The 14,296-nt window shown below is 39.9% G+C and overlaps 1 protein-coding gene across 1 annotated transcript in view; it reads right to left on the reverse strand.

The window, feature by feature from the left end:
* The window catches only part of NKD1 (NKD inhibitor of Wnt signaling pathway 1), a 149,057-nt gene that overhangs the window by 133,757 nt on the left and 1,004 nt on the right, over nucleotides 1-14,296 (reverse strand). The gene's annotated exons all lie outside the window — the stretch shown is intronic.

Genomic DNA, 14,296 nt, shown 5'->3' on the forward strand with positions numbered 1-14,296 from the left:
GTTGTTGTCTCTGTGAGGACTTCTGGATCATGCCTGAAATGCAAATCTAACTAACTGGTTTTTAAGGACGAGCTTGAGATGTCCTTACTCATGATGAGTAATACCTCACTCCACAAGTAGTCCCCCACTAGCTTCAATTGGAGCACTCCTGGCATAAAGTACCGTGCGTTATCACATTCTGACCCTAAATATTTTGTTTGCTTTAGTAGTAAACATTTTTGTAAGTTATTTAACTTCTGTAGCAACAAAGATAAAATAGTAATCAAAATTTTAAACCCTTGTGCTTTTCAACATCATTAGCCAATTTGTTCTGGTTTGAAAAGTTGTATCAATGCGGTAAAAATGGCATCCAACAGTGTTAACTGTTGCTTCAGTGGAACATCAGAATGTCCCTCACTACACAGCTGACCCAGCACAATACATATCAGTTCATCTACATAGATATCTCCAGGCCTGATCCTACTCCCATTAAAGTCACTTGATTTCAATGGGAGTTGGATCCAGCCCACAGTTCATAATGACTCAGTTGCCTATTGGCTAGTGTCAGCCTTTTTTAAAAACACATTAATATTAAAAAGAAAAGGAGGACTTGTGGCACCTTAGAGACTAACCAATTTATTTGAGCATAAGCTTATGTGAGCTAGAGCTCACTTCATCGGATCCTCACTTCATTTCTTTTTGCGAATACAGACTAACACGGCTGTTACTCTGAAACCTGACATTAATATTAAGTTATTTCAGAAACGGATTGCAAGGAAAATGTAACGGATTTCACACCCCCAAACTCTCTTTCCAAACTACAAAAGAAAAAGCAACATTTAAAAATAAATACTCAGATTCCTAAAAGTCAATTTAAATAAAATGTTACTAGAAAAAGCAGGCTAGTGGCAGAGGATTTTCCATTTTCTACTCGCTTGCGGCTTGCTCACTCATTGCACACTGCCCATTTGCAGATAAAACTTTGACTAAAGTAACCAAATGTAACATTAACAGAGCCGAAGCGGGAATGTGCACAGTTCTCTCAGTGACGACTGGCAAAGAACCCACTCCTTCAGTTTTAACTTCAGGAAGAGGCTCTGGAATTGAAAAGGCTGCTGTGTGTTTGTTTTTGTTTTCCCTTTTTTTTTTTTTTTTTTTATAAATTACTCTTCCGTTTGATGTCTATTCTAGCTCTCTTTTTAAAAAAAAGACACACATCAGGTTAAGATGAAAACTGCCCACACGACAAGTTTGTGTTTACAAGCTTAACAGCAAGTTTCATTTGAACACAGGTCAATGCGGCTCTAAGAAAACATCACATACCAAAAATCACACATGGTTAGAACACATCACGAGCAGAGAGGAATTGTGGACTCAGTCCGTGAGGCACCAAGCCAGTCTGAGAAGCCCTTTGAAGTTAGAAAAACATCCTCTGGTCAGAGCACATTTGTGAAGCCGTGGGACAGGCGCTTTAAACAACATTCACTCTGAGATCACCTGCGGTGTATGGGTGGATAGGCGCCTGTGTAACTTTAACAACATAACCCTTTATACGCCAACAAAATCACTCTCTCCAAACTATATCATATCAACAGTATACAGTCAAAAGTATTGCATGGCAATCCCTGGATCATGCAGCTCTCTCTAGAACATCATTTCAGGAGTTTCACTAAGGTATGTAAAGTTTGTGCAAAACTTACTGGTGAACAGAACTTCATTAATAGATGAAAAACACTGTTTTATCATCAGTCAAGATGGCAACAACTGAGGAACTTGGAGAAGCATGGGGGTTCACCAGTATAGCCAATGGAAATCCATGCTGCATCAAACCCAGGATAAAGGTCAGCTTGCTAGCCCCTGGAGAAGTTGCACCCAAATACCATGGGGATCACATTTTGTTTTGGCATTATTTTAATGACTCGGCTATTTGCAGCCAAAATCTTTTCTTCTTTTCCTCCTCTCCATAGCCAGAAGCTGAGCCCAAGCATCAGAAGAACCTCTTTTGAGCGCTGGTCTTGCAAACTGAGCCTTGTCTGCAGACCTCTGTGCCTCCACCACACGTGGAAGCCCCACAAACTTCAGTGGCATGCTGCTCAGTTGTAAGAATTTCCCCACATGAATTGGCTTGCAGGGTTGGAGCCTTGAAGTGGCAATTCCATTGAATTGGGTCAACTGCCCCCTTGCCCCTTCACTTTTTAAAACTAAGACAGCTTTATCCTTCTGGCCGAAATTCTGCCCTTAACCATGCCTGAACAGGTCCCCCTCAAATCAGTGCATTGCACAGTTATACAACTGAAGGCAGAATCTGGCCTACAAGTTATTCTAGAAAAACACTGCAATTTGAGAAGACAACTAATTTTTGCCTTTCTATTTATCGTGGGTATAACCAAACCACAACCTTTTTGCAGAGCTCCTCTTGATGCTGATGGAAGCGCTGACTCTGCAGTAATGATAAGATAGGGCTCTCCTTCCTTGCTTTTAATATGCTCTTAAGAGTATGAAATTAAGGTTTTTCTTATCTACCAATTTGGCCCTTCTCCATTTGGGAAGCCCTCTGTCCTGTCCCGTCCATCCCTGCCTTCTGCCTCCCCCCCCCCCCCCACAAAGAGGTGAAATTAACAGCTTTTTGTGTTTCAGTTCCTTGGTTGTGCACCAGTATTATAGAGGTTGCCATCAGAAACGTTTCAGAGTAGCAGCCGTGTTAGTCTGTATCCGCAAAAAGAAAAGGCACCTTAGAGACTAACAAATTTATTTGAGCATAAGCTTTTGTGAGCTACAGCCCACTTCATCGGATGCATTCAGTGGAAAATACAGTGGGGAGATTTATATAGACAGAGAACATGAACCAATGGGTGTTACCATACACACTGTAAGAGAGTGATCAGATAAGGTGAGCTATTACCAGCAGGAGAGTGGGAGGGGGGACCTTTTGTAGTGATAATCAAGGTGGGCCATTTCCAGCAGTTGACAAGAACGTCTGAGGAACAGTGGGGGGGAGAATAAACATGGGGAAATAGTTTTACTTTGTGCAATGACCCATCAACTTCCAGTCTTTATTCAAGCCTAAGTTAATTCTATCCAGTTTGCAAATTAATTCCAATTCAACAGTCTCTCGTGGGAGTCTGTTTTTGAAGTTTAATTTGTTGAAGAATTGCCACTTTTAGGTCTGTTACTGAGTGACCAAAGAGATTGAAGTGTTCTCTGACTGGTTTTTGAATGTTATAATTCTTGACGTCTGATTTGTGTCCATTTATTCTTTTATGTAGAGACTGTCCAGTTTGGCCAATGTACACGGCAGAGGGGCATTAGCACATGATGGCATATATCACATTGGTAGATGTACAGGTGAACGAGCCTCTGATAGTGTGGCTGATATGATTAGGCCCTATGATGGTGTCCCCTGAATAGAAATGTGGATACAGTTGGCAATGGGCTTTGTTGCAAGGATAGGTTCCTGGGTTAGTGGTTCTGTTGTGTGGTGTGTGGTTGCTGGTGAGTATTTGCTTCAGGTTGGGGGGGGCTGTCTGTAAGCAAGGACAGGCCTGTCTCCCAAGATCTGTGAGAGTGATGGGTCATCCTTCAGGATAGGTTGTAGATCCTTGGTGATGCACTGGAGAAGTTTTAGTTGGGGGCTGAAAGTGATGGCTAGTGGCGATCTGTTATTTTCTTTGTTGGACCTGTCCTGTAGTAGGTGACTTCTGGGTACTCTTCTGGCTCTGTCAATCTGTTTCTTCACTTAAGCAGGTGGGTATTGTAGTTTTAAGAATGCTTGACAGAGATCTTGTAGGTGTTTGTCTCTGTCTGAGGGGTTGGAGCAAATGTGGTTGCATCGCAGAGCTTGGCTGTAGACAATGGATCATGTGGTGTGGTCTGGATGAAAGCTGGAGGCATGTAGGTAGGCATAGCGATCAGTAGGTTTCCGGTATAGGGTGGTGTTTATGTGACCATTGCTTATTAGCACCGTAGTGTCCAGGAAGCGGATCTCTTGTGTCGACTGGTCCAGGCTGAGGTTGATGGTGGGATGGAAATTGTTGAAATCATGGTGGAATTCCTCAAGGGCTTCTTTTCCATGGGTCCAGATGATGAAGATGTCATCAGTGTAGCGCAAGTAGAGTAGGGGCATTAGGGAACGAGAGCTGATGAAGCGTTGTTCTAAGTCAGCCATAAAAATGTTGGCATACTGTGGGGCCATGCGGGTACCCATAGCAGTGCCGCTGATTTGAAGGTATACATTGTCCCCAAATGTGAAATAGTTATGGGTGAGGACAAAATCACAAAGTTCAGCCACCAGGTTTGCCGTGACATTATCGGGGATAGTGTTCCTGACAGCTTGTAGTCCATCTTTGTGTGGAATGTTGGTGTAGAGGGCTTCTACATCAGAAACGTCTAACACATGGAATAGGGTCAAAGAACAGCTACTGCTATGGAACTAGAAGGGACCTCACAATATATTTGTGGTTACCAAAAGACATTTCTTATTGTTTGCTGTTAAGTTATTGCCCCATCCAAGGTGCTCCTCACTGCAGTATCTTTAATTCCATAGTGCCCGTCGTTCCAGTTCTGGGCCTCTTGGCAAGAATCAGAGGGTGCCACAGGTGAGGAATAAGTTGTATTGGCAGAGATGTACTTTGGGCATGAACTGTGTGTTGTATGCGCATAGGCTAAGCGCTGGCAGAGCTTGCATTTCCCCTGTCCTTATTAAGGGCTAAATACTACCTCTGGATAAGAGCACAGGGCAGCCATGGCATTCAAAGGACATTTAATAACCTAAGTCTGCCCTGTGCTTGCTGTTAGTTAAGCACTTTCACAAGCATCTGTTTCATCCAAATGAAAATAAATTACAAAAAAAAAACCCAAACCCACCCACTCCGCCGCCCCCCAAAAAAACCCCAAACAGTTAAACCAACCATCTTGAAATGACTAGGGGTGTAAAGTCTGATGATCACATTCTGGATAATCACATTCTGCCTCCTTATAATCCCCCATGCAGTCTCAAATGGATACAGTATTCTTCCTCAACTGTTGTGTTTAAAGTGTCTGCTGCTGTGTAGCTGCCATGCTTCAATCCATCAATGGCTGCATTTCCATGGTAGGTGAGAGGCCACCTATAATAGTTCCAGTAGTAATAATAGGAAAAATTTGCTACCCAATTTTCTATGGCCTGGTCTACACTACAGCTGCCAGTTGATCTAAACTGCGCAATTTGTGTTACGTTAGTAGTGTAACTCAAGTCAACATAGCTTAGATCTACTTACCACAGGCTCCACACTACACTATGTCAATGGGAGATGCTCTGCCCCCGACATTGCTTCCACCTCTTGTTGAAGTGGAGTACAGAAATCGATGAGACAGCGCTCTCTCATCGACTGAGCATGTCTTCACTCGACCCGCTAAATCCATGCCGCTACAGTGCCGATTTAGCTCCGTAGTGAAGACAAGCCCTATGTCACATATTAGTCCAGAGCAAAACGGTTAGTATGTGTCTTCAATCAGCCATGAACAACCCCATTTAAAAAAAAAATGTTTATTACGGAAGGGTGGGTGTGACTCATAATGGAATCATATAATAGAGCTCACTGGACTTAAAAATTTTTAAAAAGTCAACCTCCAAACCATTAAAAACAGGGATGTGATGTACCAATGGGCTGCTCCCACTGCACTAAATAATACCGTAGCTAAAAGCCCTATTCCTGATTATCTATGAGAATATAAACTGCAATGTAATTGCCAAAATCCTTACTGAACTCTCAGAGAAAAGAGTGACTGAGTAAACTGCCATGATTGAGAGGAGAAACGCTGCCACTACAGGATTAGTGCAATCCCTGGTGGATGAACAAACTGTTAGTCTGGCCATTTTAATCCTCCATCCTCACCAGCTGACACTGCAATGAACCTGATCCAAAGCCCACAGAACTCAATGAAGTTCCTATTAACTTCCGTGGGTTTTGGATCAATCCTTAAGGGTGTAGGAAAATAATGTGGAGGTTTTACAGATTATGTAAATAAGACTTGCTCAACCCCCAAAGTTACTTAAAAATAAAACTATCCAAATATTTTATTTAAGGCATCTTAAAGACTGCTTTAATACATGCATCCATATTAGGAACAAACCCTTGTACATAAGCTTTACATAAATAAAAAATAGTTTAAACTGAGATAACCTGTAACATTTACCCTCAAAACAAAATTAAATATTCGGCATGACTAAATGGGGGACAGTATTTCCATGGGAAAATATCAAATTATTATTTATTTTTCTGTAAGTACTTGTTTTGAAAAGTATTTCCTCCCCACCTGGTCTTAGGCTAAAAGCCACAGTCTGCATTTAAACAGTGTGTACACTTTAGAAAACTATGAAACTTCTTTTTTTAAAAGCAGAAGCATATGAAATTATTTCATCCACTTTTCATATAGAAAGTCTACAGCTGACCATAAAGAAATAGGCAGGCTCCCAGTATAAACTTGCTAGGATTACATCAAAGACCTTCCTCTAGGATTAGATGATTGATTTCTTCAATGCTTTTTAGAATTTCTTCCAGGATATTTTGGGTTATTGCCTTAGACCTTGCTCAGCTGGAATGACAGATATTCTCCTTGCTAGATTGTGATGTTCTCTCTTTTAGGGGAGAGAGTGTCTGTAGCACATACACACGTACATTATGTGAACAGGGAGAGACAGAGAAAGACTTGGAAAGTTCACAAACAAAATTTTTATTTATTGTTTTAAAAAGAGAGAGGTTTATAATGGAAACAGTGACACAGGCTTAACCACAGCATCTTATGCAATCCACAGATTGCCTTTTACTCTAAAAAGAAAAGGAGTACTTGTGGCACCTTAGAGACTAACCAATTTATTTGAGCATTAATGCTCAAATAAATTGGTTAGTCTCTAAGGTGCCACAAGTACTCCTTTTCTTTTTGCGAATACAGACTAACACGGCTGTTCCTCTGAAACCTTTTACTCTAGGATCTCAGGATCCTGTGTTCCTTGCTTAGGAAAACCTCTCACTGAAGTCAATACGAGATTTTCCTGGACAAAGAGTTCAGGATCGAGGCGCTATATAGGCACTTGTGCGCCACATGGCACTTTTGCATAAGACTTAGTTTTACACTCACTATCCTTTTTACTTATCTCTTGGTTCCTTTTCCCTGCATAATTAACCCTGGTGGAAATATAGACATTTTCAGCCAGGACAACAAGAAATAGCTGAGACCTTAGCTACCACCATCATCTCTTTGGAGGATCAGACAGCAAACTACTTCTGAGAGCACCTAACACGCCCTCCTGCATCCCTCTTCCTCCCCCGAGACAAATCTGTCACCTGGGTACCACACATAAGTCACATGAGACTGTGGAACAAAAGATCCAAGTCTGCTCCAAAATCCCATTCCTCCTGCAAGACAATACTTTGTACTCTTACTTCCCTACTGAGATTATCCCCTTATTTTATACCTCACAGCATGTGTGGCTGCACCCAAGATCAAACACTCATGCATGATTTTCTTCCACTGATCTTGAGTCACAGAGTTATACTTTAATGGGAACCTCAATATACTTAATCCTTTAAAGCTGCCACGCTAACAGCCCCAAATGCATTAAATTCCATCATAAGCACAAAACACAAAGTATTTCTCGGGGATGGACAGCACATAGACTGTGCTGACCACATGCCAATCCATCTAAGATCTAACGTTACACATGCTGTGTACATTTGCTAGACTGAAGCCCAAGGTTAGTTGGCAGAAAATCTAGGCACTTTAGAAGTTTTATAAATTAAATTCTGTTCAGAATAAAAGCAGTCCCCTCTCCATACTTCAGAGGAGATCCACGGATTCACAAGGGACTCTCATGGCAAGTGACACAGTGGGTGGATGCTTCTAGTGACCGGCTTTAAATCCAAAGTTGGTAACATCCAAAAACGAGTTTGATGGTCTTGCCATCATAATACAATTCAATCTCTTTAAAAATAAGACACAGCCTAGCCCATTTCAGTATGATTTGCATATTGGCACTCTTCCGGAGAAGGCATTGACCCAAACAACAAGGGTACCAGGGCCAGTCTAGAGGCTAGATGGTTGTGGAAAAGCATAGATGACACTGTACCAAATATTTCAAAGGGGGCTGCTTTCTGTGTCCATATTTTTTTTTAAATGTACCTTCATCAACTTCAGCTATAAACTGCCACTTATCTGAGCACATAAGTCAGTAAATTCATATGTACATTTTAGTTTGTGCATATAGTTACCCCCTTGCATTAGCAGATAGGACTGAATTTACACATGGAGTCAAAAAGGCATCGTTTTCCCATAGTCACTTTTCAGAGCTGAAGTGTACCTTAATATATACCACAAAGTCTGAGACTCTTAGTCTGTGTGTTCAAAGTAACAGGTACTTTCACTCAGCGCAAATGGCGGGGAGAGTGGGGAAGAGAGGTGACATATTACAAAGAATTGCTCCAAATATTTCTTACATTTCAACATCTGCCATTTACTTTTCTACCAACTTCGGACGCTAACATTCATGAAGCTTAGCCCATCCACAAGAATTTCTATAAAGGCCAACTGGTGGGAGGTGCACCGACTGCACATTCTGATTTGTTTTAAAAATCACTGAAGAACAATTCCCCTCCTTCAGAATAAAATCAACCCTTACACAGTTTCAATACTCAAGGACTCCTCTTTCCTCTGATCCTAACCCAGTTCAAAAGCAACCATTCAAGTCAACCGAGATCATCTTCTGAGGGGTGCCTACAAATATCCACTTACTTGGCTCCTCCGGGGTCTTATTATAGATCTTAAAAAAAAACTTACAGCGGAACCTTCTGTTAATGAACTCTAGTGTAAAGAACATTTCCATATGTCCAGAATGTAACAAATTTCTCATCTTTGTTGTAAGCAAGAACTTTTAGTATAAAATCCTGGAAAAAATTATTTACATTTAAGACAATATGGAATATAACACATCATTGTTCTATTTCATCCTAATTTACAGAGGAAGAGAATGTATTCCATAAAACAGCCCGCCTTTCATGAGAAATAAGCTTGCATAAAGCCAGGAGGTGCTATCTGTTACTGGAAAGCCTAAGTGACATAACCTTCCCATGTCACTCAGATTTAGACCTCCTACAGCTACTAAACAGGGTATATTTCATCATTATAAACATCAATCTCAGTAACTCCAACTTTCATATTTTTCATTGTCTGAAGAGATCAAATAAATTGATTTAACAAGGTTTGTTTGCAGAGACTTCATGGGCCATTTAGCTTTCCAATCAACATCCCAAATTGACAGTGCACCACATTTAATCTAAAGTATCTTTGAAACAAGCCCAGATGAAATGCAGATCATCTCCCATCTACCTCCTCCATATTGCTCAAGCAAGTCAACTTTCTAATTTCATAACACAAAATATTTAATTTATGATTTTCTTCATATGTCAATTTAACCTCCGGCACATAGCTTTGAAACCATGTAAGGACGTCTAACACTTTCCATATGGCTGCTGCATTGTGGCTTTTAATTGTACCAACTGGTATCATTCAAGGATAATTCCCCTGGAATCCAGCTTTCTGCTACAGTACTGGCCAATTCACTAATCTCATCACCATGGCACTACTACTTTCAGAACTTCTTTGATTGTTAGTGTTCATAGTGTAATTTTCCCAAACCAGCACTGTCAAGATGTACTACGTGCACCAGTAATTAAACTGTCTTGGTTTGTTGGCACCAAAATCTCAACAGTACTTCGGGCTTTTCTCTCCTATCTCTTTCACTGCAAAATTTGGGTGAATTTGTTTTGGTCTACTACACCTGATGCATGCAAAATTAACAATTATCCAAACCCTAGCAATACCTAGAACCGATAAACCCATTGTTAATTTTAACCAGGTTTCCATAAGTCAATATAGTATATTAGTTACAAAATGCCAACAATGAGGTAGACTATGTGCATACTTGACAGGAGGCAAGTTAAAAGAAAAAAGAACATTTTAAATAGTCACACAGCAATATGGTAGACAGATAAATTATCCAATAGATATATACTTGTATTGCTACCATGACAAGAAAAGGTCAGCCTCTCAAAACAGAGTTCTGCTCATGAGATGGTCTCCAAAAATATTGCTAACTAGTGTTTAAAATTTAACTCTACCATTTTAATGGCCTTCAAGGCAATGTGAATGTGGACAATAAATCATAAAATGATTTTTAAGGAATTGTGTTTTCATTCAGCACACATGACCTATCTACATGTGTGCTTTACAGACTATATCTGTGTACATATACACACGCATGCTTAAACACACTATTAAACAGATCAATCTTTTTTAAAAGAAAGATCCTGTTAGAAGAGAATGGAAGCTGACACTTTGCGGTCTATTCTCTTCTCAAACAATGCATGGAATGCCCATTAATGTCAATGGAAGTTACAGGCATAGAACATATGGAAAGCATGCCCCAGTCTTAAAGCCAGTGATATCTCTTAGTATTACATTCTGTACTGTTCCCAGCCAGGGGGGGTGCAATCCCACTGATGTCAAGAGAGTGGAACATGCAAATCAAGAGCTGTATAAAGTCCTAACAATATACCGGTACCTAAAGTCTTTCCTAGTTTTCCCATCATGGTAACTTCCAACTTGGCTCAGTGGGTACCAGTTTGTTTCGGACTCATACAGGCAATTAAAAATGACAGATTTTTCAACCCAGAACTCCGATTTTGATGAGACACTCTAGTAAGAAACTAATAAAATTTGTTATGGCTTTGAAGATAAAAGTAAATTGAATTAAGCAAATGCTATATTTAAAAATTTCCCCTCTAGCACAAAGCCGCTTTTTAGTTTTAAAAAAAAATTCAAATAATGGTGGTTTGCAGAAATAGTTTGTAAAAATAAACAAGATGAATAAATGAAATCTGTTAAAGGATAATCCGCTCAGTGACAGGAAGCTTTTCCCTTTTTCTCCAGCCTCAAGTTAACTCCTTCATAAGGTAGCAACAAACATGTATTCTACTTCCCTAAAAGGCTTTGTAATGTACAACCCCAGTGGTTTCAATTAACATTAAAAACAGACGATAACTCAAGCCATCATACTTTTCAAGGATGCCACAAAATTGCTTTTTCCTTTAATTCAGTGTCACGGACCAGGATGGCTGCAAATTAACCCCAGCCTACATAGTAATCAAAAAATGTAGAGCACAGCAGCCCCTGCTGGGCAGGTGTCAATGCTTTAATGAGATCAGAGCTCTTATCCCAGAAGAGAAGGCTGTTTACACACCACTTTACCCTTGTTCATGCCTTCACCCAACAACAATTTACTACTACGACAGCCTTCTCAGATGACTGATGCATTTGGCAATAGCTGGACACTAATTAGTTTTCTCCTCATGACTGTTGGGGGGGAGGAGGGATCAGCTGAGCAAACCTTGTTCCAATCAGGAAACACTTTAAATTACAGTTCAGTAATAGAACAGCTTTTGAATTTTTGAACCATGCTTCTGTCAAAAAGTTCAAGATTCAGTGTACACAAATATTTCCCTCAACTGGTTTATGAAACTCATCCATGTACATTCAATCTTATATTTTAAGTGAACATACTAAACTTTATTTAGCTAATTTACTCATTCCTTGTTGCTTTAAAACAGCTACATTAGTGTCAACTTCCCTGGAAGACAGAAGTGAAGCCCATTTTAGTGGCCCTGTTCCTAAGAAAACAGCCTACAACTGGTTTATATCCTGATTTATATGTAATGTATTGTCAGGTTACTCTATTATGAACAATTTTTCACCAAGACGATCCAAAACCTCCAAAACTTTGGACCAAGACTATCCAAAACTTCACAGCACAATACTGTTGAGTGCTTTCAACTCTCATCGAAAGCAAAGAGAAGATGCACAAAATTTCACAAAATCAGGCCCAAAACGCTAAACAGATAATCATGATTCTTTTTAGAGATTCCTGAGAAGAGGCTCAATAGTGAACAAAAATATTCCTAGAGCCACTGATTTTTCTCTAATGTAAACTCAATTGGATATTTCCTTGACTCCACACATTCTCATCTCTTTCTGATCTATCTATTCCTACCACAAACCACAATAGCATATGATTTTTCACTAAAATCATCATTAAAATATGATTTTTTCACTAAAATAGGTTTTAATGGAAAACCAAACTTTCAACCATGGCACAAGCACAAAGAAAAAACTTTGATTGATTCAAGTGTTTGGGTATGTACAATTGTTATGTAGCATTCCATGAAATTGATTATAAATATTGGTCACTTCTACATCTTGAATAAACTAATAACTAAGATGCTAGGCTGCAGTCCACTTGATAGTTCAGGGGAATGGACTAGATGATCTTTTGAGGTTCCTTCTAGCCCTGCATTTCTATGATTCTATGATATCTTGGGATATCGGAGAATCAAAGATAGGTCTCAGAATTGGTCTTGCAACCTTGACTCCATAACCTTTACACACAGCATATCTGTTTCAGCTATACCTCCTTCCATATGACATAAAATTCATATTTTAAGGAACCTTAATGTAACTGTCACAGCCATCTTCCAGCAGGATGCCAATAGCATTAAAGCAATTAACAGGCAATGAGGCCATATATTCAGGGCAGTATCAGGCCACCATTATTTTGAAACATTCTGCACCAAACTACATATTAGGAGGTACAGTCAACACCCTCTATGGAATAGTGCATTCAAGCACATTTCAAATTAACTAATTTTAGAGGACAGTAAAAAGTATGGATAATTTAGCTAATTGCTTAATTAACTAAGAAAAACAATGACTTTTTACTAATATATATAGAGATAAATAAAACTCATGGAGTAAGAGTTTTGCAAGTCTCTCAAAGTATCGTTGAGATTCATAAAACTTATGTTAGAATTTGTGAGGTTTTCCCTGTATTTTAAACCCATGTTTTCTTTTTGTATTCAGTTTAAATTTGAGACTCTCCTTCCTAGACAAACCTGCCCGTTAAGGGTAGAACACACACATCTCAAAAGTTTGACTTGCAAAAGTGGGTTTATCTGAAGAATAATTGTAGGCAGAATTATTATATTCTATTTATTGATACAGATTATGCACACACTGTTTTAAGTAAGAAATTCTTTCTCCCACTGTCATCACATTTTCTCCAACACAAAACTCCAAGCCAAACCCTCAAACCAATGGTGGCTAAGAGAGTTTAACAGGGAGCAAAATTAATTTGTCCACTGATAATAAATAACACTTATATAGCATATTACTCCTTTCACCCAGCCTCCAATGATTTCCAAATTATTTATCAATTCTCACAAGAGAAAGGTTTTAAGATTATAGACCCCCCAAGCACAAGAGAAAGGTTTTAAGACCCCAACATAGTCTCTTATCCATTCTCACATCTCAAACGAGAGGAAAGGTAAAGTCCAGATGTTAAGTAAAAACTGCACCATTTACGATGAAATGTCTCCTCACAAACACAAAAGTTTGCAGGATGTTTGGTGTTGCTGCCCTAACTGTGTTTTCTGACACACATTCCTGCACTGGGAAGCACAGATTCTAGTCTCCTCATCTCTCAGGTTACTCTTCCACTGACCCAGTTTAAGGGTTTGATCCAAAGCACATTGAAATCAGTGGGAGTCTTTCCATACACTTCAGTGAGCTTTGGATGAGATCCTAAAAGAGTAGATGGACAATATTTGAGAATCACGGTCTTCTACTCCCCCATCATTCCCTTGAGTTTCAAGGGACAGCATTAAGAAAGAAACCTACAACCCCACTCTTGCCCAAACTTTACCCGGAGGATTTAGGGTGAATTGGTTACATAGACTTCCCCCAAGCAGCGTGTGCACACAGATGAGCTGGGAAGTGACAAGTGGCAAGCTCAAAAACTCCTTAAAAAGAAAATCACCCATGCACTAATAGCATGACCAAATCAGCAAATAACACTTTTGGAAAGTAAAAAGGCTCTTTCGTGGCTCGGCGCTCCTGAACTCCTATGTCAAAGAGCCACAGCAATTGCTCTCTGCCACAGACAGTAGCTTCTCTTGGTACGTTTTGGGAGCTGGGCGCATTCCAATGGTTTTCTGTTTGTTCCTGTTTGCAGTGGGTTTTGTACTAATCGTCCGGCTAATAAACTAGTGGGCAGGTGCTTGTACTTCTGGCAGGCTCTTATGCCAGAGCAGACTTTGTTCTGGGATTCTAACCTCGTCAAAGGGGCACAAGGAAAGAAGCCACCCACCAGGGCAGCCCCTAAAAGCAGCATCTGGGCAAAGCAGAGCCTCCTCACAGCTGATCCTGGGAAGGGAAGGGAAGGGAGAAAGGGGCT

Source organism: Caretta caretta, chromosome 12 (genome assembly GCF_965140235.1).
Source record: "Caretta caretta isolate rCarCar2 chromosome 12, rCarCar1.hap1, whole genome shotgun sequence".
Classification (NCBI taxonomy): Eukaryota; Metazoa; Chordata; order Testudines; family Cheloniidae; genus Caretta; species Caretta caretta.